General features: G+C 45.5%; 1 protein-coding gene and 1 non-coding gene across 12 annotated transcripts in view; both read left to right on the top strand.

Annotated features, from left to right (window-relative positions):
• Nucleotides 1-27,936, top strand: part of CAMTA1 (calmodulin binding transcription activator 1) — an 842,290-nt gene that overhangs the window by 386,216 nt on the left and 428,138 nt on the right. The window lies entirely within an intron of this gene.
• Nucleotides 26,133-26,239, top strand: LOC116626825. Its single transcript, XR_004298353.1, has one exon. It is a non-coding gene; the product is annotated as a U6 spliceosomal RNA (small nuclear RNA).

Raw genomic sequence — 27,936 nt, 5'->3', positions numbered from 1 at the left:
GGGTGTCTCTGAGCATCTGAGAGCTTGTGGGGTTGTTGCCAGAACTTTTCCTGTTTGTCTAGCCCTGTGCGTGACAGGGGTGCCTAGGTCAGAGTCACGACTATGAAACCCTGTGGTTCTATTGAGGGTGCAAATAAACCAGCCCACATGAAGCAGAGTGAACACGTATACCTCTGTGCTTTGCTGTCATGGTTTGGATGAGAGGGGCTTATATTGCTCAGTGTTCACTGAGGGCTGGAGTGGTTTAGGATTGCTTCCTAAAACTTGAAGCCCAGAACAATGGGTAAACTTTAGACAGATTCTGGGGGATGGCATCATACCTGGGGAGAATAACCTAAGTATGCTCAGAATGAGCATAGTGGGTTCTAGAGATACTGAAGAGACCAGCATGATGGTATGTGTTAGATGTTTCATGGGTCATATCCTCGGGAATGTCACTCAATTAGATTAGCACTTGAGAACTTTGTAGAGGAAGCTGTGTCCTGGAGTGGCCGATGCTGGGCAGAACTGGCTGGCATTGGGCTGTGGCTGTCCCTCTGCCCTGGGCAGGACCATGGAGGTACCATAGCCCAGCCCTGGTATGGCCATGATACAGAAATAGCCTTCATCCACGAGTCAAGCCTCCCATCCTTCTCCTGTGTGACTGCTGTTTGAGCACTTTTATTTTTTTGCTGAAGCTGTAGGGTAATTACCCTTGTCCTTAATAATTGCATTAGTTTCCTTGATGAGCAGAGATGCTCTAGAGTCTGTGCTGTTAAAAAGAGGTTAGGATTAAGGTTTTCAACCTGCTGCTGGTGTGAGAAGGATATCTCCATGCCAATTACTGTCTCCTTGATAGGATTAGTCACTGTGTTAATTGCTACTCAGAAAAAAACGCCAAGTTTGTTGTTTTAGACGTTGGCTTTTAAAATATTGCAGATATCATCTTAAACGCAAATTGTATTTGGTATTAGAGATAACTGTTGATCTATTAACACTTTGGGGTTGATTAGTATCCAAGGCTGTGTGAGATAGAGGAGTCTTGCCCTTGGATTATTAATTGCATCTTTGATGGTGGTTCCAGAAACTGGGAGGGGGAGGCAGCTGTCAAGCCTGTTCCTTGGCACTCTCTTTGAGAGAACTCAGGGCTCTGTCAGAAACAGTCTGTTGGAATTGGCCAGAGTAATGTATGAAACAACCTCACTCCTCTACCCAAGAGCATCGCCTATCTACTCTGCAGGTAACTCTAGTTGGTTAGCTTCTGGTTTGTACGTTGAATGTTGTGTCTCTTCAGTGAGTGTCAAATGGCCACAGTAGCTCTCAGTCTTTAGAGATTTCTGAATCGGTGGCACCTCTCCATTTTGGACCAGGAGAGACTAGTCAGAACTAGGGAATAACCTATGTTACATAGCATCTTATTTTTAGTTTATATTTTAAAAACTTTTAATTTTGAAATAATCTCAAAATTTCAGAATAGTTGTAGGAATAGTACAAAGAAATCTATACCCTTCATCCAGATTCCCCAGTTGTTAACACTATCATTTTTGCTTTATCATTCTCTATTTGTGTGCATGTGCATTTCTTTCTGAACTACTTAAAAGTAAGTTTCAGACCTGGTGTCCCATTACTCCAAATAATGCATATTTCCTAAGAATCAGGACATTCTCTTGCAAAACTCAGTACAATGATCAAAATCAGGAAAACAGCATTGATATATGATAATCCAATCTAGACTTTATTCCTATAACCAATTATGTCCCAGTAGTGTCCTTTATAGCAAAATGTAACCATCATCATTGTGGTTGTTATCACCATCACCATCATCATCACCATCATCATCACCACCATCATCATCACCATCATCATCATCACCACCATCATCACCATCATCACCATCATCATCATCACCATCATCACCATCATCATCATCATCATCATCACCATCATCAACACCATCATCATCATCTGTTCTAAGTTCCCATCTAAAATCTCACATTTACTTCCGTGTCTTTAATTTCCGTCAATCTGGAATACTTCCTCAGTCTTTGTCTTTCATGACTTTGACAGTTGAAGAATACAGGCCAGTTAGTTATTTTGAACAACTTCCTTCAACTGGGGTTGTCTGCTGTTTCTTTGTAACTAGATTCAGGACATGCATTTTTGGCAGGAAGACCAGAGATGTGATGTTGGGTCCTTCTCAGTGCATCCTATTAAAAGGCACATGGTACCAACTATCCCATTACTGGAGTTATTAATTCTGATCATTGGCTAAGATTGTATCTGCTACGTTTCTCCAGTGTGAAGTTATTGTTTCTTCCTTTGTAATTAATTAGTATTTTGTAAGGAGATATTTTTTTTTTTAAGATTTTTTTTTTTTTATTTGAGAGAGAGAGAATGAGAGAGAACACATGAGAGGGGGTAGGGTCAGAGGGCAAAGCAGACTCCTGCCGAGCAGGGAGCCCGATGCGGGACTCGATCCAGGGACTCCAGGATCATGACCTGAGCCGAAGGCAGTCGCTTAACCAACTGAGCCACCCAGGCGCCCTGTAAGGAGATATTTTATGTGTATGTAAATATCTTGTTATTCATTAAACTTTTACCCACTTGTTTTAGCATCCACTGATAATTCTTGTCTGAATTAATTATTATTATAATGTTTGCCAGATGGTGTTTTTTTTCTAAATTTATTTATTGTTTAGTACTTTCTACTGTATTGAAGAGCTTTTGCTTTCTTACATTTATTTATTTACTCATTTATTTATTTACACCCATATGTACTCATGTATTCCCATTTTAGTCAATGAGTTACATTGACTAAATTAAATTGACTAAGTTACATTCAGTAAGTAATATATTTGTCCAGTGGTTTATAATCTAGTTATTTTGATGGTTAAATTGTCACAGATTTGGCCGCTGGGAGCCCCTTCAATTTAGCTGCTGTGTCCGTTTGACAAATTCCCATAATATTTTTCATATTTTATTATGAAAATTTTCAGACATACAGAAAGTTAACAGATTTTTCTGGTCAACACCCATATACTTATTACCTACATTTTTAGATTACATTTTCCCATGCTTGCTTTATCACACGTCTAACCGTCTATCCATCCAGCAATCCATCTTATTTTTAAATTGCATTTCAAAGTAAGTTGTAGACATCACTGCCCTTCATTCTTAAACATTTTGGCAGACATATTGTCTAGAGTTCAAAATTTGTTTATATTTCTTTTATTAGGTAAAAATTTATATACAGTGCAATATACAAATATTAAGTGGACCATTTGATAAGTTTTGATCAGTATATTCACCTAAGTAACTTAAACCCCTATCAAGATGTAGAACACTGCCATCACCCCCAAGGAAGTTTTTTCGTGTCTCTTTCCAATCATTCCTTGTGCCCATCTTCCCCAGGAGCTACCACTGTTCTAGCAACATAGATTAGATTCCATTGTAGAATTTTATATAAATGGAGCATGTATGGTATGTATACTCTTGAATGAGGATAATTCTCATCATAATGATTTTCAGATTTATCCATGCTGTTGATTACATCAGTCATTCATTCATCCCTAATTTTTTTTTTTTTTTTTTTTTTAGCACTCCTTACTTTCTGGCACAACAAAATGTTCCAAGGTTGCCTTGTACTTTCCTTGCATAAGCCCTGCGATTAGCTGTCTTCAAGGAGCCCTGGCTCTTTTTAGTAGAGAATGGTTTCTGAATTCTAGATGTATTCATTGTTATATTATACTTCTATTCATACTGGTATGTCATTACTTCTAGATGCTCTCTCTCTCTCTCAATAGAAAAAGCTAAGAAACATGTGAGAGTATACACTTATAAATACACAAACACATATGTCTACATCTGTTTCTGGCATATGTGTTCATGTGTGTGAGGGTACGTATGTAAAACCATGAGTTCATAATGATACCCATTCCAATCCAACACTGCTGGGTTCATTCTAGTCTTTCATCTTTTCATATATGGAACTTCCTTCTCCAACATGGAGAAATTTTTCTGAATATATTTATTCATTTTATAAATCCTAAAATATATATAAAGTAGTTAAATAAGAATTAACCTGTACCATGGAAGAAAACAAATTTACTAACTAGAGTTCAATTTGTATATAGCACTTTTTGTCATTTGTGTGAGTGCATAAGGTTGAAATACTGTGTTCAAGAGTTAGTTGGATTGGTCTCCCTCTCCGACTTCCAATTACTCTGGGTTATATAATTTTGGGTTTGTGTTTTGTTTGTGTTCAGTTTTAGGGATCCTCTCCATCCTTGTTGATTTTTTTATTAGGTAAAACATTAACATGTTAGAAAAGGTAAAACTATGCAAAAAAGCTAAACCCAGAGAAATGTCACTGCCTCCATCCCTCTCATCAGTTAGGTAACTAGTATTTTTTTCTTTATCTGTCCTGTGTTTCTTTTGCTAAAATAAGCAAGTACATGTACATTTTCTTATTTTCTCCTTTTTTTCTTACATAAAAGGGAGATGTTCCTTTGTACATTACTTTTTAAAAATTAAACCCCTTATTTTGAGATAATTGTTGATTCACATACAATTGTGAGAAATAATAGAGAGACCCATATCCATGTACTATTTAAACAGTTTCCCTAATAGTACCATCTTGAAAACTATCGTACACTATTACAACCAGGCCGTTGACACTGATATAGTCCAGACACAGAACATTTCCGTCACCACAGGGTGGGCATCCTGTCGTTGCCGGATCTGACCACATCCAATTCCTTCTCCCTCTTAACCCTCTTTAATCCTTTGCAACCACGGATCTGTTCTTCATCTCTATAATATCATTTCAAAAATGTTACATAAATAGAATCACACAGTAAGTAAACTTCTGGAATTGGCTATTTTCTCAGCATAATTCTCTGGAGAGTCATATAGTTGTGTAGCAGCCTTTCCTTCCTCTTGATTGCTGAATGGTGTTCTGTAGTGTGGCTGAACCACGTTTGTGTAGCCACTTACCCATCAAAGAACATCTACCTGTTTCCAGGTTTTTGACTGTTACATATAAAGTTGCAACAAACATTTGTGTACAGGTTTTTGTGTGACTGTAAGTTTTCATTCCTCTGAGATAAAGGACTAGGAGTCCAGTTTCTGGGTGGTATGGTAGTTACATATTTAAGTTTTAAAGAATCTGCCAAAGTATTTTTCAGAGTAGGTATACTTAGCATTCCCAACAACAATGGACAGGCGATCCCATTTCTCCATATCCTGTCAGCATTTCGTGTTGTCCCTAATTTTTATTTTAGCCATCCTGATAGGTGTGTACTGATATCTCCTTGGGATTTTAACATGTATTTCTCTAATGGCTAATGAGGCTGGACATCTTTTCTTGTGTTTGTTTGCCATTGTATATTCTCTTTGGTGAAATATCTGTGTCCTTTGTCCATTTTCCAATTGAATTATTTAATTAATTTTTTTACTGTTGAGTTTTGAGAGTTCTTTATATATTCTAGATACTAGTCCCTTGCCTGAAATGTGGTTTGCAAGATTTTCTCTTAATCTGTGTCTTGTCTTTTTGCCCTCTTAGCATCATCTTTCACAGAACAAAGATTTTTAATTTTGATGAAGTCCAGTTAGTCAATTTTTCCTTTTATGAATTGTGCTTTTGGTGTTAATTTTGGGAATTCTTTGCCTGGCCTTAGATCCCCCAATTTTCCCTATGTTAAGTCCATCATTTGTTTCTGAGTTAATTTTTATATGTGTGGAATGGACTTAGGTTGAGTTGTCTTTCTTTCTTTGTTTCTCTCTCTCTCTCTTCTTTCTTTCGCCTATGGATGTCCAATTACTCTAACAGCAGTTGTTCAAAGCTAGCTTTCCCTCCATTGAATTAATTTTACACATTTGTCATTAATCAGTTTGGCATATTTGTGTGGGTCTATTACTGGATACTCTATTCTGTTCCATATGTCTTATGTAATTCTTTCTCTGCTAACACCACACAGTTTTGATAACTGAAGCTATATAATAAGCCTTCTGTTCTGATACTTCCTGCCCCTTTGTCACTCTTATTTTGCATATTTGTGCTTTCTCATTCTTTGATTAACTTCAGCTAGTGGTTATCCTATTTTGTTGATTTTGTTGAAAAATCCAGAATTTTTTGATTTATTAGTTTAATCTACCTCATTAATTTCTACATCTAACTTTCTTTTTCCTTCCTTGTGCTTTTATTGTTATTCTTCCTCTTCTGGGTTTTTGAGCTTGGCACTTAAAATTTTTAATTACTTCTTTTTTGGGTTGCCTGGGTGGCTCAGTCAGTTGAGCATCTGACTCTTGATTTCAGCTCAGGTCATGATCTTGGGGTCATGAGATTGAGCCCTATGTTGGGCTCCATGCTCAGTGGGGAGTCTGCTTGAGATTCTCTCTCTCCCTCTGCCCCTCCCTCTCTTTAAAATAAATGAATAAAAATCTTAAAAGAATAAAATTTTTAGTTCCTCCGTTTTTATTGAAATAAGTGTTGAAGACTATGAATTTTTATCTGATTGCTGCTTTAAATATGTCCCATAAACTCTGATATGTCATGTTTTAATTATATATATATATTTTTTGGAATTTCTGTTATCTTAGTTTTAGCTTTTTTTAAATTAATTTCTAGTTTTATTATACCATGATCAGAAAATATTCTGTCATCTTTCTACTTTATGAAGCATTATTTGTCACCTAATACATGATCAATTCTTGTGGATATTCTATGTACTTTTAAGCACATTCTCTAATGTCAGATATATAAATATCTCTGTATGACCTGCCTTATTGATTATGTGTTTAGGATTCTGTATCCTTACTTACTTTTTGGCTAACTGGTTTCTTTTGTGCTGTAAGTGGTATGTAAAAGTGTCCTGTATTAGCATGTTTCCATCTATATTTCCTTTCATTTTCTACAATTTCTACTTATAATTGTAGTTGTAGTCTTGCTTGGTGCATCAACATTCATTACTATTACATTTTTATTGTGAAGTGGGGGGGGATTTTTAGCATCAAAAAGTGTCTGTCAGAAGCTTTTTTCCTCCGGGTCGACTTACTCTACTTTGTCTGATATCAAGATTGTAAAACTTGTTATTATTTCCATTCACTTTGCTTATCTCTTTGTTTTTAGCCTTTCTGAATCCCTTTTTAAAAGTGCACCTCAGTGTACAACATGTAGTTGGATCTTGTTTTTTTAAGGCAAGCTGAAAATCAGTTTCTTTTCATAGGTGATTTAAGCCCATTCACAGTTATTTATATGTCCAATATTTATATGATTGATATACTTGGTCTTAACATTTTCATAATATTTTATATAATACTATGTATTATGTTCTATTGATTGTATATTTTGCTTTGCACAATGCATTTTCTTTGTTCAATTATTGAATTTCTTTTGATATTTAAGATGTTTTTATTTTCATTTGAATGGTGACCTTTGTCTTTACTGCCTTTTAAAAATTCCCTTAGTCCCCAGTAAACTTCTACAGTCTGGCTTGTCTTTTGCTGATGGGTCCTTTGACTCCCTGTACAACCACCATCGTGTACAATGTCCTACCCAGCCATCATGGAGCTTATTCTGTTTTTGTCTTCCTCTTGTTGTCTACCATTTTGAGGATTTTATTTATTTATTTATTTATTTGAGAGAGAGAGAGAGAGAGAGTGTGTGCGCATGAGCAAGGGGAGGGGCAGAGGGAGAGGGAGAGAGAGAACCCCAAGCAGACTCCATGCAGAGCCTGAAGCCAGATGGAGGACTCGATCTCACAACCCTGAGATCACCACCTGAGCCAAAACCATGAGTCAGTCACTTAACCGACTGAGCGCCCCCAGGCGCCCGTCTACCATTTCATAGTTGCAGGACTTTGACCTAACGTGTAACATCTCTATGTTATTCTTCTATCCTTACTCCCACATTTAGCTTAGATCTATAATTGAATATATTCAATGTTTCCCACATGTCCCTTTGCCAAATAGTCCCCCACTCATCTCCTCGGTAGATGGACTTAATTCTTTACTAGATTCCTTAAGAATGAGCTCGGAGGTACATTCCTCCCTCAATTCTTAAACGTTTAAGACTGTTTTTATAGCTCAGATTTTTTAAGATCTGCTTTGCTGGATCTAAACCCTTCAGTTCACAGCTTCTTTGTTTGACTTTCAGGAAAATGCTACTCCATCGCCGCCCTGCCCAGCCAAGGCTGCTTTTGAGCCATCTAGCGAGGGTTTGTCTACGTTTTTTGCCCTCCTCACTTACTTGGTCTCTTGGTTTGCAGGCTGTGAGGATATCTCCTCAAATGCAACTTTGGGGTTTTTCATTCCATTTGCAGTGCTCTGTTTCAGTTTGTACTCCTGCTTTGTGGTTGTATTTTTGGAGGACTTTTCATCAGCTGAAATATTTAGATTTTCGCTTTCATTTTCCTTCCTGTAGTAGCCTTTACATGGATGAGAACGCTCACACCTCTGCGTGGCGCAGGCCACCGGCTGGCGCGCGCCTTCTGTGATTTTTGGTTCAAGAGCCCCCTCTTCTGTCAGTGCAGCGTAGTGCAGTCTCTTGAACGGTTGGCTTCTGCGGACACAGGTGGGCAGAGGTGAGGGCCGAAGTGTGCGCCCTTGGATTTATTTGATTATAATTTTTACTTCGCGGATTCCCAAGTGTGCACCTCCTGCTCTCCCCCCTCCACTGCAGCTTCCCCAGTGGTGCCCACCCCCTTCCTCGCCATCTCCTTCCCTTCCCGAGCTGCCTCTGGGGGGGGGGGGTGGGCAGTGCCCACCGTGAAGCCGCTTCCCTCTGGTCAATGTTCTGGTCCCTCTGCACTCTTCTTCCATGTTTCTGCACTTTTGGTGTACTTTCTCTTTCTTCGGGTAATTTTAATTTACTCCTAAGCCCTCTGTTCTCTACTTGGGGGTTGTGTGTGGTTTTATTGGTTCTTCTTGTTGACCTGGGTTGTTTTTGGAGCATGGGTTGGGAGATTGGGATTTTTGTGGCCACGGTTACCTTGGCTACCGGGAAGACCCCTATGTAGCATTTAAGAGATGGTGCAGTTACCTCAATTTCGAGTGCAATGGGAGCCCGAGCCTGTTATTAACAGAGTATTTTCTCGTTAATTGTACACAAATGAATCTTGAGGACATGCTCGAAAAGGTATGCTCTCTTAAGAAGGTGAAGCATCCCCCCCATAAGCTTATTTACACCCCATCAGTCGAGCCAGCCTGTTCTTGCAGATACTGCAGGTGAATATCAGGGAGCTAGTGGCCTCTGCGTTTAGGGGTCGGACTCAGGGAGACTTTGACTGGTGGTGTGACACACTGAAGGAACCATGGCCATTCTGTTGCCAGAGGTGAGTGTGAGCTGGTGGCCTTGATGTGTCCGTCTGTCGAGGAGAGACTGCTCGCCATCCAACCACACTGTAACAGAGTTTTCATGCAAGGCCTAAAGCCCGAGTCTGATTCAGCTCTCCGTGGCTGGGGGCGGCAGCTCAGTGCCTGTCAATGCAGAGGGGCCTAAGAATGTTTGTGGAAGGAATGAACTGAGTATCTTTGTTCTGAAAATAAACCACTTCTGAGTTATTATAGTAGAAAAACCCAGGCCTGCTCACAGGAGAGGAAAAGCTGGTGGTGGTGGGGATCTGTTCTTGGGCCCCAGAGGAGCAATGGAGAGAGCTGGAATGCTCTGGGAGGCTCCGTTCACGAGCCTACCTCTGAAGGGACTTCCCTGCGCTCCCAGGAGCAGGCTGGGCCACTGTCTTGCCCTCCCGTGAGCATGTGGATCCTGGCCTGCCCGTTTTCTCTCTGGATCGATACACTTCTTCCTGGCACAGTGAGTGCTCCCAAGAGCACCCAGATCACTGGAAACAGTTTCTGCCTCCTCAGGGACTACTGATGGGTTTGGCCATTTGGGCACCTCAGGATGCTGCCCCATCTTCTCTTCTTCTCAGTGGGTTCCAGAAAAGGGAGCCACCTCAGCTCCATGGCTTTGGACCCCTCTGTGGGAGGGACAGGTGTTTCAGAGAGCCTCTCTGAAAGGACATCACTTAAGTCTGAGCTGCCTTTTTAAAATGAGAGGCGGTGTGAAGCTGAGTTGGACAGAGAAGAAGGAATTCCTCTCCCTGAGGAGGTATCTGTGAATCAACAGACAGTGGGTCAGGTTCTGAATTTGTGTTCCAGTGTCCAGACAGCCCCTTCTGCTCCCTCAAGTCCGATACCCCCATTTCCAACTTTGGGTGTCAACCCCCCAAACTTCTAGACAAGGGGGAACCAGTCAAGACTAGGAGACCGTGTGTGGGGTGGGTCTCTGAGGAGTTGTTTCTGTCCTTAAGACCTCTACCTCTGCTTCCCCCGCCCTCAGACTGGACCAACCTTCCTGTCTCACATCTTGCCAGCCGGCATCGGAGTGAGCCCTGGCCGGGAGCTCCTGCTGGGCCCGCCAGGCAGGAGAGCCCGAGGCAGGAGGCCCTGAGAGCCCACATGGGGCCAGCAGGTGGTGGCAGTACGGTTAATGAACGGAATGGTTTCCTCGGAATCCATCATGGAGAGTGTCAGAGGCAGCTCAGGAAGGTTCGACACCATACGAGAAGCTGTAGGTTTTTTCACACTGTGGCTTTTTCTCCCAGAGCCTTATTTTTTATCTTTAGACAGAACTGTCGTTCATGGCATTTGTTGCTCACTCAGTCACTCACTCTCTCACACATTCACTATTACCGTCTCCTACCTTGTACCCAGAACTGTGCCAGACGCTGAGGATCCAACATAGTGCTCAGAGCACTTGCCTTCAGGGAGCTTTGAAGAGCAGTACGGCCGCTGTGACTTTTGGGGGTTCACAGTCTGTTAGCTTTTGAAGGAGGAAGCCCGTCCAGAATCAAACCTGTTCAAGTTCGCTAAACTGAAAAATGTGCAGGTTTCCTTGGCTATGGATTCTGCATTTCCATACGGTGGAACAGCAGAGCCCTGGGTCCGCTGAATGGGGCCACCCATTCATGGTCGAGAGCATGGTCTTATATTTAGATCGAACAGGGTTCGATCCCAGCTCTGCTGCTCGTGGCTATGGCATTGGGATCCCATGAACCACTAGGCTATGGTTTTCTCGTACGTAGTTTGGGAGTAATGATTCTTGCCTCAGTGGGAGGATTAAATAAGGTAAAGGAATTGGTGAGTTTTACCGCATGGTCAGGAAGGATGGTTATGGCTTTGTGCCCTCTGGGAGCCCCCGCCTGCTACACGCATGCACACCCCAAGGGCCTGCACACATACGACACGGGCTTTCCACAGCCCCGCCCTGGGAGGCAGCAGGGACTTTGCCTTTTGGAAGTCGTCTGAACTGCCGGCTCCCCAGCTGGGGGTGGTAGGACTCTGACTCACTGCAATGGGTTATTGAAAGGCTTTGCTGCCAGACACAATGTGCAGGGTTCTTATAATGTCAGTTAGATCTGGGAAATGGACCAGGCATGATTTCCATCACAATGAAACACTTCGGGGCCATCAGCTAAATAGATGATGCTTTTGAGAAAGTCCCTTGAGTGTCATGTCAGACCAGCGCTGGGACCCTGGGAGGCGGGGCGCGGGGCTGGGCCAGCTCCTCGGGTGCTGCTGGCTGCGGGGGGCCTGCGCTTCCTGCCTCAGGTATCCTGTGTGGGGAGCAGACATCTGTCCTCTGCCCTGCTCGCTCTTCCTCTCCTTCCCATTCCCGTTCTCCCTCCCTGTGGCCTGAGACTCTGGCAACTACATAATATTATTTAGATAAGTCATAGTGCCTCCCTAGCCCGTTCCACTCCCCCTTGTGAAACAGTGGCTGTACATGGTGGGAGAGGAGGCTCGGTCTCTTGTGGCCTGGAGGGGGTCATGGAGCCAGGGCCCTCCCTGGAGAGCCTCGACCCTTTGCTCTTTGCTGTGAGGGTCCTGGCTGCCATCTCTGTGTTCTCTGCAGAGAAACTTTACAGATAACTCTTTCTTCATAGCACTGTCCCACGCTGGGCAGGAAATGCCTGTTGGTCTTCCTGCATTATGGAGGAAGCTTGTGTTAGGCCGGCTTCATGATCTTGGCTCCACCAAGTGCTGGCTCTGCAGTCATGCAGGCTTATCCTGTGAGCCCGGTTTCTTTCCTTCCTTCCTCAAATGTGGTGTGAGGAGGCAATGTGATGCTTATGAGGTGTCCAGTACACTGCCTGGCACAGAAGAAGGGATCAGAAAATAGCAACTCACTTCCCATGCCAAATCTTTCCTTTTCCTTAAGACCTCAGAGCCATTTCCTTCTAGATCTTCTTCCCTTGCTGACCAATACCCTCATTCCTCCCTGCCCTTGCCAGCCACCTTCTCAGTACATTTTTTCATGGGTCACAGCTTAGACCTTTATCTTGTCTTTTCTTACTTATTCATCCTTCCACCGACCCACCTACCCATCCACCAATTCATCTGTCTACCTATCCATCTACTCATCCTTCTACCCACCCACCCCCACCTATCTACCCTCTCATCTACCCATCTATCTACACATTCACGCATTCACCTATCCACCCATCTACCCACCCACCTATCCATCCACTCATCCATCCATCCATCCACCCATCCATCCATCCATCCATCCATCCACTCATCCACCTATTCACCTATCCCTCCCTCCCTCCCTCCCTTCCTTCCTTCCTTCCTTCTACCTACCCACCCATCTATCCACCCATTCACCTACCCAACCATCCATTATCCCCTCATCCATCCATCCACTCATCCACCTAGTCACCTATTCCATCCATCCATCTATCCATCCTTCCTTCCTTCCTTCTACCCACCCACCCATCCCCACCCATCTACCCATTTATCCATCCATCCACCCATCCACCCAACCAACCATCCATTATCCCCTCATCCATCCATCCACTCATCCACCTATTCACCTATTCCATCCATCCATCCACCCTTCCTTCCTTCTTCCCACCCACCCATCCCCACCCATATACCCATTTATCCATCCATCCACCCATACACCCACCCATCCATCCATTATCCCCTCATCCATCCATCCATCCTCACATACATTCCTTGCTTCATTCATCCAGTGATTTATTGGTCATTTCCTCCATGTAGGTGCCAGGCTGTAGGGAGTGAAATGGATCAGTGTCTGCTGTCACTAAGCTTACAGTCCAGCAGAGGATAGAGACGTGAAATAGGTGTCTGTGCATGCGTGTGCAATGTGCATGTGGTGGGGGTGGGTATGGGAAATAGGAAAAGTAGGGAAATGGGAAAGGAAGGACTGTGTGGGAAATGCATAGAAGGGTGAGCCTCCAGGGTCCAGCAGAGTAAGGAAGGCTTCATGTAGGAAGTGACTCTCCTTGACCATATATAAGCAACTTGAAGTCAGGGGTTGTGCTTTTTAGAGCCTTAGAAAAACAGCCACATTAATAGGCAGTTGATTGAGTGCCTGTTATTTATATGAGGTTACAAAGGGTTTTTAACTAGGGTTACAAAGAGGGATGGAAATGCAAAATAAATAGTAATGCAAGGTAATGGTTAATAGATGCTTGTTCACTGAATACACAGGTGAATGTGCCTTTACCAGCTTATATTTGCTAAGAAATGCTCCTAGCACATGTTAAATCTCTGACTCCCTGTGAATAAGAAGCTTAAGAAGGGCTCATCTGAGTTTTCACTTGATTCATGAATATGTAAGCAAGCTTCCTTTTAATCTCAAATTTTATTTTATTAGATGTATTTTAATTTATTTATTATATCTAAGATTTTCATTTGGATCTATGAGAAATTTAATGAAAGTACCATCCCATCTTCTGTGTGATGGGTAGAGTGTAGATGAGCTGGTCCAGCAAGTGATGTCCTGGGTGCAAGACTCCTGAGTAGCCGATGATAAGGGAGCTGCTGGGCTATTATGAGCAGAGAATAGTCCTAATTAAAATCACTACTGTGAATCATAAGCGTTTCTATGGTACCTTGACTTGTGCGACACCTTGACGTAAAGCCAGAGAGCTCAGACATTCTTGCAGCTCCTGGAGTGGGAGAGAAGCCGACTCCCTGCGAGGTAGGGCCATAGGTCTTGCCTGCCTCATTTTACAGCAAGAGAGGCTGCAGGTTTGGTTGGAAATGTAATAGCTGCTCAAGGTCAGGCTGCAAGCCCGTGGCTAAGGCGCTTGATGAGTTTTCCGAGGGATGGCCTACATTTGCACCAGTCTGCAGGCTCTCATTCCAGTTGGCAGGGGCACCACCATGGGGTGTCTCAGCTTCCAACCAGTGGGAAGAAGAGAAGCCAGCAGCTAGAGGATCCCAGTGTGTTCACACTCCCAATGAGGCCCACGGTAGAAATGTTTTCCAAAATGATTTCCCACTTGCTAAAATTAATTTTTTTAAGGAAATCTGCTGTATACTGGCTTATCTTTAGACATCATCATCATTTTGGATGGCAGCACAAAACTCTCAAGGTTTCCCGCCCTCCTCTTCTGCCTCTTGAGTGGGGTCCTGAGGCCCCATCAGCAGGTTGGAAGCATGGAGGGAAGGGTCCTCTCTCCTGGAGTCAGGTGATTGTCAAGGGCAAGGCTCTAGGACCAGTGAGGCACTACCCAAGGCTCCCTTGGGGCTCTTGTGTGCGAATGTTTGGTGGATGCGTGTCCCCTGCTGGCCAGCTACTCAGTATCAGCTACTCTGTGTTGTTGGGACCGACTGATGGCACCCTGCCCACCACACTGCGGCTTCCTTTGCTGCCTGTCTACATGGGCTGCTGCTGTGACGAGCCCTGATTTATACCGTGTGCATCGCCATCAGCCGTAGCCAGAGGAATGGCGTAAAGAACCTCGACCTGCCACAGTCCACAGGGAGGTTGGAGGAGAGTCTGGAAGTGTCAGGAAGGAGCCCAAGGGTGCCAGGTGAATGGGGCACCTCAGACTGGTGCAGCAATCACCAAGAGCCAAATCTTTGATTCCCCCTCAAAGGCCCTCCTCTTCCATCACCCTCTCCCCTCCCCTACCAGCAGCTTCCCGAGAACTTCTCTGACCAGGAGTGGGAATTTGTTTTCTATGACACTGGATTTCTGGAGCTAGGAACTTCTCGGGAAGTCAGGTTATGCAGAGGAGTGGCGAGGCTGGCACCGTATAACTGCGGAAGCTGCCAGGCTGATAACTGTCTAGAGAAATGCAGACGATCCCCAGGACATTCAGCTCCATTTCTGGGGTTCATTTCTCTACTTGGGTCTTCTCTCCGGAAAAGGTCTCAATCAAATGTGCAGACTTTCAGTGGGCTCTGAGTCCTCTCCAGTAGAGAAGTCTGGGGTCCACTCTCCCTGAGGAAGGCTCTGTTCCTCACCTAGAAGGTGGCAGGGGAGCCCCCACCATTTTTGAGTGTGGCCCTCCCACTCACCTCCTGATGGGCTTTTGGGAATCCACCCCTTACAAATGTGAGGTTGCTTATATGTGGGACCAGTGTCCCTGGGAACTTTCTCCGCTTCCTAAAATAGGAGTTGTCATCCCCTATGATAAGGGGCACCATGAAGAGTGACCGAGAAAATCTAGTTGTTGCCTCTCGCTCTGAACGAGGACAGGAGCTACTGTTTGTTTCTCACCTGAGCCTAACCCCCGCTCCAGGAGTCCTTGGCCAGTGTCCTATGCATAGTGGGCTGAGGACACTTGCTGGCTGCTGGGGAAGAAGGGCCCGAGGCAGGAGCCCCAAGGTAGAACTTTGTGCCTCAAGCCTGCCTTAAGGTCATCGCTGGGCTTTTTACCTCATCCTCTCAGCCACCTAGCTCCCCTGGCAGTAAAACATCATTTTCTATTAAATGATGTGTCTGACATTTACCAAATTTTTATGTGACAATTTAGAAGGAACCAGTTGCATTAAACAGCCTTATTAATATTGCAGTAACATGATTAGGGGAACATCATGGTCGTTAGACCATAGGGCCAGATTTACGAGCTCTGGGGAGAGGAGGCAAAGAGGTCTCTGTTGACCAAAACACCTTCAGCACAATCCACATTATAATTAATGAAAGTCAGAGACGAATCCCCCTGATAACAACTCAGCCCTGCACCATGAGGGTGGTGCTGAGAGCACCTTGGGAAGTACGGATTATGCATTTCCATCTGGGGATGGCGCACAGCAGACTTGCTGCATTGTAGCATTAAGGGGTGTTAGGCTGCTTGGAAAGCCACCTCCGGCCAGGTCTGAGGTAGACCAGATGGACCCTTTCCAATCACTCTGCTGGTGTTGTTGGACTCTGAGTCTCTGTGAATGTTGTAACCGTCTTCTGGGGTGGGGTTGAGGGGCGGGCAGCATAGGGCAGGGGTCAAAATGTGTGCCTGGGGTGACACTTGTCTACACAGGGTGCCAGTGTCACCCAGAACTGCTCTGTGGCCTTGGGCAAATTGTCTAGGCTCTGGGAACCTGGGTGGCCTCCGCTGTGAGGAGGAATGATGGTGTTACCTGCTGCACAGGGTCACGCTCTCAACCCATGTCTGACGCTTACTTCCTGGCTCCTACTGGGGTTTGAGGAGGCCTTTACAGATCACTTCTGCTCCCAGGCCGAGTTAGGAACCCATTGGGGAGATTTTGGGAAACCCACCATAGTTAATATACCTTTTCAGGTCTATAGGAGACTCCAAATCAAAGGATATGGCTCCTGCCCGGGGGTTTCCAGCCTTCCGGGGAGGCAGACATGTGGAACTCACTGGAATCAAACAAGGACCAATGCAGGGAGCGTCCAGATGGAGGGACCCGTGTTGTGCTATGGAAGGGCGGAGCCAGTAATAGTTAATTCCGTGGAGGGAGGCAGTAATAGTGTAACATTTGAGATGGGCTTTGAAGAACCCAACAGGATTTTGGCTTTGGCCAGGGGAGGAAGAAAGGGACTTTTAGGCTAGGATGATACCCTGCACAGTGACACAGAGGCCCGAGGATACACATTTTGTAGGTGACCCATTGGGACTGGGTCCCTGGTGCGTAAGGCCATTTGTGGAAAAGGGCAGCAAAGCAGGCTGAGCCCAGTTGGTGGAAGGCTTTGGATGCCAGGCTAATGAACGCTTCATTCACAGGGCATTAACAGTGTGTGCTTGGGATTTGAAGGTCACCCTGGAGCAGGCATAGGGGGGCTGGTGAGGTTTTGTCCCAGGGTAGGCAACTCAGGGGAGTTGCACATGAGAGCAGGGGGTGGGGGACTCGGAGGTGGGTGTCAGTGATAGAACATTACCTCCCTGTTTATGTCCTGATCCTCCCATGGAAGCCTGGTGCTTGCAGAGTGCTTTACAAAGGTCTGCAGAGATTGGTGACATGTGACCTCTGTTCTCAAGGGGCCAGGAATGTAAAACTGAACCCTCGAGTGCCAGATGATGAGGCAGGGTCTACAGACTCTGGGGTGAGGGATGGGGGTCTGGAGGGTCTGGCGGGTAGGTGAAGACGGGGAGGGGAGAGGGGGCAGGTGTTTGGGCCTAGAGGGGCACCAAGCCCATGCACAGATGGCAGGGAACAGCATAAGTATCCTTAAAAATTCAACTTTCCAATGACAGAGAGTTTTCTTTTTTTCTCTTACTATAAAACAGTACATGCTCATTGTAGACAAACTGGTAATACAGGTAGGCGGAAAAAAAAAACAACAAAAAACAGGCCTTTGAAGCCCTATAGGCACAGCTAAACATCGGTCAAGATGTGGGGCCTGGCATTCATTCTTGCCTTCATCCAAGTATTTCTTTTGGGGGCTTTGAGCTGGTTGGGGCCCAAAGCATGGCCCTCTGAGGCCTCGGTGAATAATTCCCAGGGGCCCTTCAAGTTCAGGGATGGGGCTTTGGTGTTGTTGGGGGCCACTGAGCCTGTGCAGCCAGGTGGAGGGCGCCCACAGTGTGACCCCATGGAAGATTCCGGAGCTGGTGCTGGTGCCCAGAAGGAGGGTTCCCTCCCCCCAGCCTGGGGAAAGCACCACCTGGTACTCTTGTGGCCCCAAAACCCTGGTTTGGAGGCAGCAGCTTCAGGATTCATAGCCTCACTCTGGGCTTTGGTTGCAGAGACTTGCTAGAAAGCCAGACGAGCCCTTTCCAAGTAAAGGGAGGTTCTGGGAAGAAGGAAAGAGAGGGTTAGGGTCAGGGATGAGGGGTGGGGGGGAAGGAAGACGTTTTTGAGGGAACCCAGCAGCTTCTAGCTCTGGCCCCAGGCGCTCGAGGCCACTTAGCATCCCTGTGTCCTCCCTGATGGCTCCTCTGGGCTGACCCCTCCTCCCCGCAGCCCTCCCCAGGCTGGCCATTGCTTATGGAAAAGCTCCTTCCCTGCCTGTCTCCTGCCATCTGGAACATCCCCCTGAATCTCTCTGCCTCATCACCCCTCCATCTGCACCAAAGGTCATTTCTCTGATTCTGTTATTAATCCCGGCAGCGTTTACTGGGGTTTTTGGTCTTCCGTGTGGGAGAATATCGTTGTTCATGTCAAGATGGAGGTGACAGACGCAGGTCATGGCCTTGGATGGAGGTTATCACTCAGGCTCTTCTGCCCGGGAGCCTGAGCCTGAGAGACTGGGGAGAAAGTCATCATTTCTCGGCCCAGGTGAAGGGCAGCTCAGATGATTTCAGGATGCAACCCGCAGCCCCTGGGCTCCATGCCAGTTGGGCACAGAGACCCGGTGCCAGCGACTTCTCTGAGAGGCCAGGGCTATGGCTGTCAAGGCCTGTCCCATGGGCAGACAGCATCTTCCCTTCTCGAAGGTCCCTCTCTGAGCTCAGAACGACTTGGCTCCATGCCTATTTGTGGTGGGAGCCTTCAGCAGCCAGAGGAAGAGGGACCTTTCAGTGCCTGGCACATGGCAGGCCGAAGAGAAGCCACCCTTGGGCCCCCAGGTACCTGCATTCAGAATGAAGAGGCAGCTTGGGTCACGTGGCAAGGAGGGGCTCCCAACTTGGGTGCCCTGGAGTCCACTATGGACGGAGAGCCTCCCCGGGTGCCCCTCCCTGGGTGGGCCAGGCAGCCTCAGTGCAGCCGCTGTGGGGATCTGTGAAGGCAGATGGTGGGGTTGGGGTCGGGATGGGGCCAAAGCTGTGTGGGCCGGGTCTGGAGACAAAGGGCGGGCAGGAGAGGAAGGAAGCGGGCAAGCTGGCTGGGTGGGGAGGCTCTCGGGCCTCCTGGGCCCCCCCGGGGCACTCATCACCTGTTCAGCTAGCACGAGGGTCATGTGAAGTTTTCAGTCAGAGTCAGTGTGTGACTGCCAGGTGATGAGATGGGGGTGGGGGGCAAAGGTCGCTTCCCCTCCGTATCTGACGGACTCTCCAGTTCGCAGCTCTGCGACCTTGAGGCACTTGTCCCCTGTGAGCCGCCGTCTGCTTCTCCACAGAATGGGAGCCATGGCAGCTGCCTGGTGGGCTTGTGCGGCTGAAAGGGGGGGCCTGCTGTGGCTCAGACGGGCCAACAGGGCCCCTGGCCTCACGGAGGCTACCGGAGCAGGGACAGCTCAGCCTGCCGAGCGTCTCAAGGGGTAGCCCACGGGGTGCGGGCAGGAGATGTGCTGGGGCCAGCACTGTGGGGAGACACCCCCCCCCGTGGTGGTGGTGGTGGGCCCCGCAAAGAGAGCAGGGCCCACTGAAGGACTCTGGGGCTGGGTGCTCCTTCCTGCTGGGCTGGAGTTGGCTGCCCTGCCGGGCGACACGGCCTGCTTGACCAGCACCTGCAGGGACGGTCTCCCCGGTTCCATCTGTGGCGTCTGAGCCAGGGCCACCCCGGACCCCTGGGCACGGCTGTGCCTGTGCTGGACAGGGCAGTCAGCATGGGCAGGGCTGGCCCTGGGCTCCCACTGGCAGGACAAACCAGGCTTTGTCCTGGCTACTCTGCTTTGGAGCCAGAAGCGTGATTTACTCTAGAGAGCGTTTTTATGTTTGCCACTGAAGATTAAAAAAAAAAAGTTACTAGACAAAACAATTCTATTTTAATGCACAGCATTTCTATCTTGGGTTATTTTCTGTGTAGCACTTGCCTGTTACTAGTTTACTGATGGATTCCCTTGCTAGACTGTCAGCTCCCTGAGGACCATGACAAGCCTGCCAGTAGGTCCCCAGGCCCAACAGCGGCACCTGGCACGGAGGGAGCCCCCGGAAGCGTGTGGAGAGCAGGAGAGACCAGTATTTGCGTGACCTCTTGGCATCTCCCTGGGATGTGGCCCTGCCCTATGTTTACACAGCTCCCCCTCGGTGGATCTTCTGTCTGCCCATCTTTCTCTTAATAGTTATGGATTATGGAAAAGAAGAACAAAGCCCATTAAGAGGTTCCCCTACATTTGATTTGAGGAAGTTTTCATCAGAACGGCTCCGTTTATTGGCCTTTAGTGTACAGCCTTATTCCCTTCTCTCAAAATGAATATTGCCTTGTCTCCTTGAGAAAAATTGATTTCACCCAGGAAGGAGAAGAGCAAACTCCCTCCTCCTGCTTTTCTTCTTCTTTTTTTTCCTCCCACCGAGACAGAATTTATCTCCTAGGTAGGTGGGGGGAAAAACAGGAATAATTGGACCAGAAGCTAATTCCCAGAGATTCATTGTCTCGAACGCTCCCACCAGAATGTGGGACGCTTGCCTTGAATTGCATGCTAATGATAAATGACAACTCTAACAGACCGTCACATTGAGATGTTTAGTCCTTCCTGCTAGGAGATGACACATTAATTTTCCCTCAGATTTACACTGGATTATTAATAAAATATCAGTGTTGGAATGTGACAAGTGAGGGTCTGTAGAAGTGCCAGGCTCTATTTAGGGGCACAGATTTTAGCCAAATGAGATGTCGGTGGGGTCAAACGTGACCCAGATGCTGGTGGCATTTGAAAGATCCTCTTTTCGCTCCGCTGGGCTCAGGCTCCCGTAACCTGGGCTGCACCAAGTAGCAGGGATAGAAGATTCTCTTTCCAGCAGGGATGAATCCAAAGAAAGGGGATGCCATATGTTCTTTCTCACTTTTTTCTTCTGCTCTGTCACTGACCAAACACTTTACGTGTAAGTGGCGCTTTCTGTTTGTTTTCAAGAAAAAAGAGAGGACATCGTTTGTTCCAGCCACTGAGTTGCTTGATGAACTCACTCATTTGACGAGCATTTGCAGAGTGTTTGCTGTTTACATGTTGCAATGGCAGGTGGAGGAGGCACAGGGACACACAGTCTGGGTGAGCCGGGCATGCCGGGTCTAAGTGATCACCCCACTTCTCTGCTCAAAACCCTTCAGTTGCTTCCCAGCCCTGCGAAGGTGAAGCTCAGAATTCTCAGAGGGGGTCGGGGGCTGGGGGTTCGGGGGGCAACCCCACTTGGCCCGACCTAGACAAAGCCTCCCTGTGTGTGCCTCGTGCTGCTTCTCCACTCTATTCCCTGCAGTGGCGCCGATAGAGTTAATTTATGTTGTCTCAGGTCTTGTGTCACACTTGCTGGAACGTCCAGACTCCTCACTGCTCCTCCTTTGCCGCTGGTGCGGGTCCCCTACCTGGTTCATTTGTGTCTCTCATCACACTTGGAGCAAAATCCACGCTCCTCCAACCCCGGGCCTGCCCGGCTCTCTGGCCTCACCCTCTGTCTGCACACGCACCTGCTCTCTGCCCTCCAACCTGCTTCTCGGGCCGCTGGCCTTGCTGCTCTCTCCTTCCCTGGAGCCCTGGCCTTCACCTAAGGTCTGTTCAGATGCTGCATCCCCGGGGGAGGTCTCCAGGCTGGCTGGCTTCCTTCTCCTCCTCCCACCCCGGCGGGCACAGGGCCGGCCTCTTCCTCCCGGATGGGACTGCAGGCTTAACACAAGCAGGGCTGGGGATGCTTCCGTCCACAACAGCACCTAGAGTGCCTTACGCAAATGCCTGGCCCATAATAGCTGCTCAATAAATATTAATTGAATAAATCACTGAATATCGTAATAGAATTTCAAGCGGAGTGCCCTGGGAGCTCTAGGAGAGGAACCATTAAGGAGTCCCTGCAGACTTGCTCTGGAGTGATTCCTGGTCATTACCATCTCTTCGTATGGGCAGTCTTTCCAGTGACCTCCAGCCTCCATTTAAAGGAACAAAACTGTGGTTAGCAGGCTGTATGTAGTGATCCTCAGGAAATACAGATTGGCTCCTGCCTCTGAGTGCCCGCAGCTTGAGCTGTCCCTCATCCTGCCTTCAGTCCTGCACAGAGGCGTCCTGGCCTGTGGATGGGCGAGTCTGGCGCCCGCCCCCCAGAGGTCTCCCTGGCCTGGCCGTGTGGGCCGGGCTGTCCTTGGGGTACAGGGCAGCCTGCAGGACTCGGGGTGCACACAGCACTCACTGCGGGGCAGCGCTGGTGCTGTCTCCACCTTTACTCCAGAGAAGGAGAACAGGTGTCGCGACACCCTCCACCGGGGCTCCTGGGGATCGTCGCAGGCACTGACGGTTCGCAGCCGACGGGGGCTTTTAGGCATCCGAATCTACCCAATCGTTTGTTTCCTGATAAGAAAGCCTCTTTTACGATTTTCAATTTGCCCTTATTTTAATGAAAAGAAGCTGGGGTTGGACTGCCCAAGAAGGAGCTAATCAAATAAAGCAAATTGGTGTTACCTTCTCTTGGTCCCTATTATTTCTATGGCTCCAGCTGGAATTTATTATGAAAAGCAATTGGTTTTCATATCTGGCAGATAGCAGCCCCGGCTGGGCCTGACAGCCCTTTCCTCCCTATCATTCCATAAATAGCTCGCAGTGGCCAGACTGGGGTGGGGGGAGGGGGACATGGAATGCTCCCCACCAGCTTTCCCGCTCCTTGTCCCCCAAATCGTGAAGACCCTATAAACAAGTCAGAAGGAAACACCAGGTTGAAAGTTAATAAGCCAGCTCCTGTCCATGAGATTCGGGCTGTTGCTGTGGCTTCTCGGGGTTCTGTTTGGCAGCCTATCAACCTTGCTGCGCTCCAGCCATCAATTACTACTCTTGCTGGGTCTGTGTGCAAGGGAGATAAGCAGGGGAGACATTCCTTTTCCAGATTCCTTTCCTCTCCTTGCAACAAAAGGAAGAACTAAAGGAACAATTTAAATCAGGCTCAGATGATCCTTCCTTTATATGAAATGTTCTGCTGTGAGAGGGACCGTGGGCTCTGGAAGTGCCCCGGGTTGTTGCTACTAGAGAAGGGGAGAGGATACCTGGGGGATGTGCCAGGGATTTGTGGCAAGACGCCAGGAAAGGGTGCGGTGGGCTGGTTCACTGTTTCTGTCCTTACCAGCTGTGTGACCTTGGGAAAGTTAATTCCCTTCTCTGTGCCCTGAACCTTCTCATCTGTAAAACGAAGATAACAGTTTTCGCCTACTTCAGTTGTCGTGGGATTCACACGAGAAGTGGGTAGGAAGGGCTTTGCCTGCATCTGACATACTGTAAACGCTTGACAAGTGGCCGCTCTTGTTGTCATAGCAATTGTCATGCTGACTACTGACATTTTAGACTCGACCACATACTTCTAATGGTACATTGAAATCAGGTCATTCTGTGTTGGAAAGATCAGAAAGAAAGGTGTGGGTACACGTGTGTAGGCTGCAGTGAAGAGTGGCATTTCTTATTCTCTAACTGCCCACTGGAATGGAGATTGAGCCCTGGGCTCAGGACCAGCGTCCCCTGCTCTAGGGCACACTTTGTGCCTTGTCACAGGAGCCTGTTTCACATTTGGGGTCAGGGCCTAGAGGCCATTGGAACTGCAAGAACTGCATTTCCCTCTACCCAGGTCCTTCTCTGTGCCTCATGGTGCGAGGGATGGGACCAAGGGCAATGAATAGAAGGGGAGGAGATATAGGGGGAACCTGCCCAGGTTCTAGCTGGAAAAGGGGACGCTCTGGAGAGGCTCACTGTTTAGAAGCCATCCAGACACTGCGTTGGGAGGCTTGCTATGAACGAGGACATCATCTGTTCTCCAAGGGAAGCCACAGGGTCATATATGAATTCAGCAGAACAATAGCCGATCAACCAGATCAGAGCTTTACTGCACAAAGTCTGCTGCCTCTAGGCCAGCCCAGGGGAAGGGGCCAATGAGAGACCCCAGGAAGCCCACGGATGCTGGGGGAGCAGGCTGGATCTCAGTCGTCTGCATGGAATTTAAGGTGGTTGTCAACGTCCTGGAAATGATCCATTAGTGACAGGGAAAGGGAGGTTCTAGGAGGAAGGACCATGGACCTGAGCTGTTTCAGGCACACTGATTTCTAAAGTTAGACTCAGGCTCAGGAGAGTATCCAGACCATTCCTTTTGTAGGATTAATCTAGCCTTGGCTGCAACCCCCAGTGGCTCCATAAATTCCTATTTAATATCCACACCCAAAACATCTCAAGAACACCTCACTCCTCTGATCTTCAGTTACCAATTTTCTCCTATGTACCTAATTTGAAAAATCTGTTTTGCCTTAAAGTGGTGGATGAGTGTGTGTGTGCCTCAGTGCTTATAGACAGATGGCCTCTTCCGTGGGTAATCTTCCAGTTGTACCCTACAATATGCCATTTCATTACACCCTAAGTCTCACCATCATTGTCCCTGGTAGTGGAAACCTACAAAAAGGGGCCAAGTTTGTTATCATTATTAGTCATGAAGAACATGTATTACATGGTGGGTAGCACACTGGGCACCTTGCATGCATTATGTCTACTAAACAGAGAGATCAAATAATTTGTTCAAGGTCACACAGCTCATAAAGAGCTGAGCCAAGATTGTAACCTCGGGCTCACTTCAAATCCCATGATCATCTTTTTTTTTTAAACTTCTTATTATGGAAAATTTCCAACATCTATAAATATGGACAGGCTAGTGTAATAAACTCCTATGTACTTATCATCTACTTTCAACTATGGCCAACACATGGCCAGTCTTGTTTCATTCACATCCCCCGCGCCTACCACCACACACATTGTTTTGAAACATATTTTAGACACTATACAATTTCATCAGCAAATGCTTCAGTATACAGCTCTAAAATATAAGGTCTCTTTTTAAAAAAACACCTCTGCACTACAATTATCACTCTTAAAAATTAATATTTCTAGATATCATTAAATATCCAATCACTGTTGAAGATTCCAATAGTTTCACAAATGCTATATATATATATATATATATACTTTTTTTTTTTTAACAGTGTTTGTTTGCCTTAGTATCCAAGTAAGGTCTATACATTGTGACTGGTTGACACATCTTTTGTCTTTTTTATCTATATATTTCTACTCTAGCATTCTCTTATTCTCTTTTTTCACTCAATTTTTTGAAGAATCCAGGTCATTGGTCCTGTAGAGCTTCCCACAATCTGGATTTTGCTGACTATATCCCTATGGTGTCGTTTACCATGTTCTTCTGTCCTCTGTGAATCTTATAAAGTGGTAGATCAAGAGGTCTGAATAATTTCAAACTAAAATTGTTTTTCCTACAACAAAATGTTCTATCAGGGACACATCCTGTCTGGTTGTCTCTCTTTTGTGATGTTAGTCACTGTTGATGATTCATTAATTATTAGGGGTTGCAAAATGGTGACATTTTAATTGTCACTTTTTCATTTATTGGCGGGAATACTTTTACAGAGAAAGTCCTCTTTTTTGTGATTTGTTAACTCAAAGGAACAGTTGGTACAGGAAAGGTAAGATAAATGCCTAATTCTTCCTCCTAATCCTTTTTTAGTTTTCAAAATAATGTATTGGTTCACTAGCCTCCTCCAACAATGATCACTTAGTTTTCTTATTTACATGCTTTAGTTTCATTATGAACTTATGGATTTAAATATATTTAATGTGTTTTAACCCAAAGCAATTGCTATTATTACTGATGCTCAAATTGGCCCATTTTTGGAGCCTCTTCAAGTTGGTTCCTGAGTCCTTTTTATATGATTTAAAATCTTTGACACAGCTCACATCATACTTAATTGTGAAACTGAGTGTTTTCCCTCTAAGATGAGGAGCAAGACAAGGGTGTTTATTCTCACCATTTCTATTCAACATTGTACTGGCGGTTCTAGCCAGTGCAATAAGGCAAGAAAAAGAAAAGGCATCTAGAATGGAAAAGAAGAAGTAAAACTCTATTTATCCATAGGTGACTTGATTATAAATGTAAAAGACCCTAAAGAATCTGCAAAAAAATTTTACTGGAACTAATAAATGAGTTTAGCAAAGTCATAGAATACAAGATCAATATGCAAAAATCAAATTGTGTATCTATCTATAAGTGGAAATGTGGGAATGAGCAATCCAAAAAGGAAATTTAAAGTAAACAATTCCAGTGCTCACTTTAGCAGCACATATACTGAAATTGGAATGATACAGAGAAGATCAGCATAGTGTCTACACAAGGATCATACACAAATTCATGAAGTGTTCCATAGTTAAAAAATAAAAAATAAACAGTTCCATTCACAGTAGCATCAAAAGGGATAAAGTACTTAGATAAATTTAATTTGTAAAGTATAAAACCTGTACTACAAAGTCTTACTGAGAGAAATTAAAGATTTACACAAATGGAGAAGTACTCCATGTTCTGTGATTGGAAGTGATTAGAAGATTCAATATTGTTAAGGTGGCAGTTCTTTCCAAATTGACTTTTAGACTCACTGCAACCTCTATAAAAATCCCAGCAGGCATTTTTGTTGTTGCAGAAATTGTCAAACTAACCTTAAAAGTTTCTACAGGAATACAAAGGACCTAGAATAGCCAAAACAATTTTGAAAAATAAGAGCAAGGTTGGAGGACATATAGTCCCTGACTTCAAAACTTACTACAGAGCTGCAGCAATCGAGACAGTGTAGTACTGGCATGAGGATGGAAAACAGAGCAAAGTATGAAGTCTAGAAATAAAGTCTTATGTTTATGGTCAATTCATTTTCATCAAACGTGCAAGTGTAATTCAGTGGGGGAAAGGATAGCCTCTTTTTTTTTTTTTCTTAAACAGAAACAGAAACAAAAACAAATGGTGCTGGAACAATTGGATGTCCATGTGCCAAAAATCAGCTTAGGCCCTTACCTCACACCGTACACAAAAGTTAACTCAAAATGCATCATAGACTTAAATGTAAAAGCTAAAACTATAAAGCTAGGAAGAAAACACAAGAGAAGATTTTTGTGACCTCAGGTTAGGAAAAAGAAATCCTAGATATGATATTGAAAGCATGATTCATAAAAGAAAAAAGTCAATAAATTGGAATTTTACCAAAGTTAAAAACTTTTGCTCTTTAAAAGAAACCCATAAAGAACAGGAAAAGTCATGGACTGGGACAAAACATTTGCAAATCCAATATCTGATAAAGGACTTCTATCTAGATTTTATTGAAAAAGCTCTTACAACTCAAAAAGAAGAACACAACTCAATTAGAAATGGGCAAATGATTCAAATAGATGTTTCACTAAGGAACTTCTATGAATGGCTAATGAGGACATGGAAAGATGCTCAGCACCATTAATCATTAGGGAGATGCAAATGAAAACAGTGCTACACACCCAGGAGGATGGCCGTAATCCAAGAGACAAGACAATGTCAAATCCTGGGAAGGTTGTGGAGATGTTGGAATCCTTTCATTTCTAGTCAGTAAAATGGCACTGCCCTGTTGGAATACAGTCTGGCAGTTTTATGTTTATGTTCTCCGATGTATCTGTCTTTCACCTGTTGTTGCTGGGTTTTTAATCATGCTTAGGAAGTTTTCTCCATTTTCACGTTATAGAGAAATTCACCTATATTTTCTCCTCTAGTAGTGTGATTTTATTTACTATGTTTAAATCTCTGGTCCATTTGAAATTCATGCTGCTGTACAGTGTGAGGGATAGATCCAATTTTATCTTTTTCCATATGCCAATATCATTATTAAAAAGTCAGTCCCCTTCCCTCACTGACTTGCAATGTCTCCTTTAGTGTATACTAAATTTGCATATGCAAGTGGGAATATTTCTGGATCTCCTATTCTGTTCCCTTGGTCTTTCTATGTATTCATATATCAGTTCCATACTTTTGAAAATAGGACATGTTAATGACTGGTAGGGCTAGCCTCTACACCTCGGTCCTCTTTATTAAAGGTTTTTCTGACTATCACTGGTGT

The sequence above is a fragment of the Phoca vitulina genome, unplaced genomic scaffold (genome assembly GCF_004348235.1).
Source record: "Phoca vitulina isolate PV1807 unplaced genomic scaffold, GSC_HSeal_1.0 scaffold2, whole genome shotgun sequence".
Taxonomy (NCBI): domain Eukaryota; kingdom Metazoa; phylum Chordata; class Mammalia; order Carnivora; family Phocidae; genus Phoca; species Phoca vitulina.
This window is presented reverse-complemented; position numbering and strand designations above follow the sequence as displayed.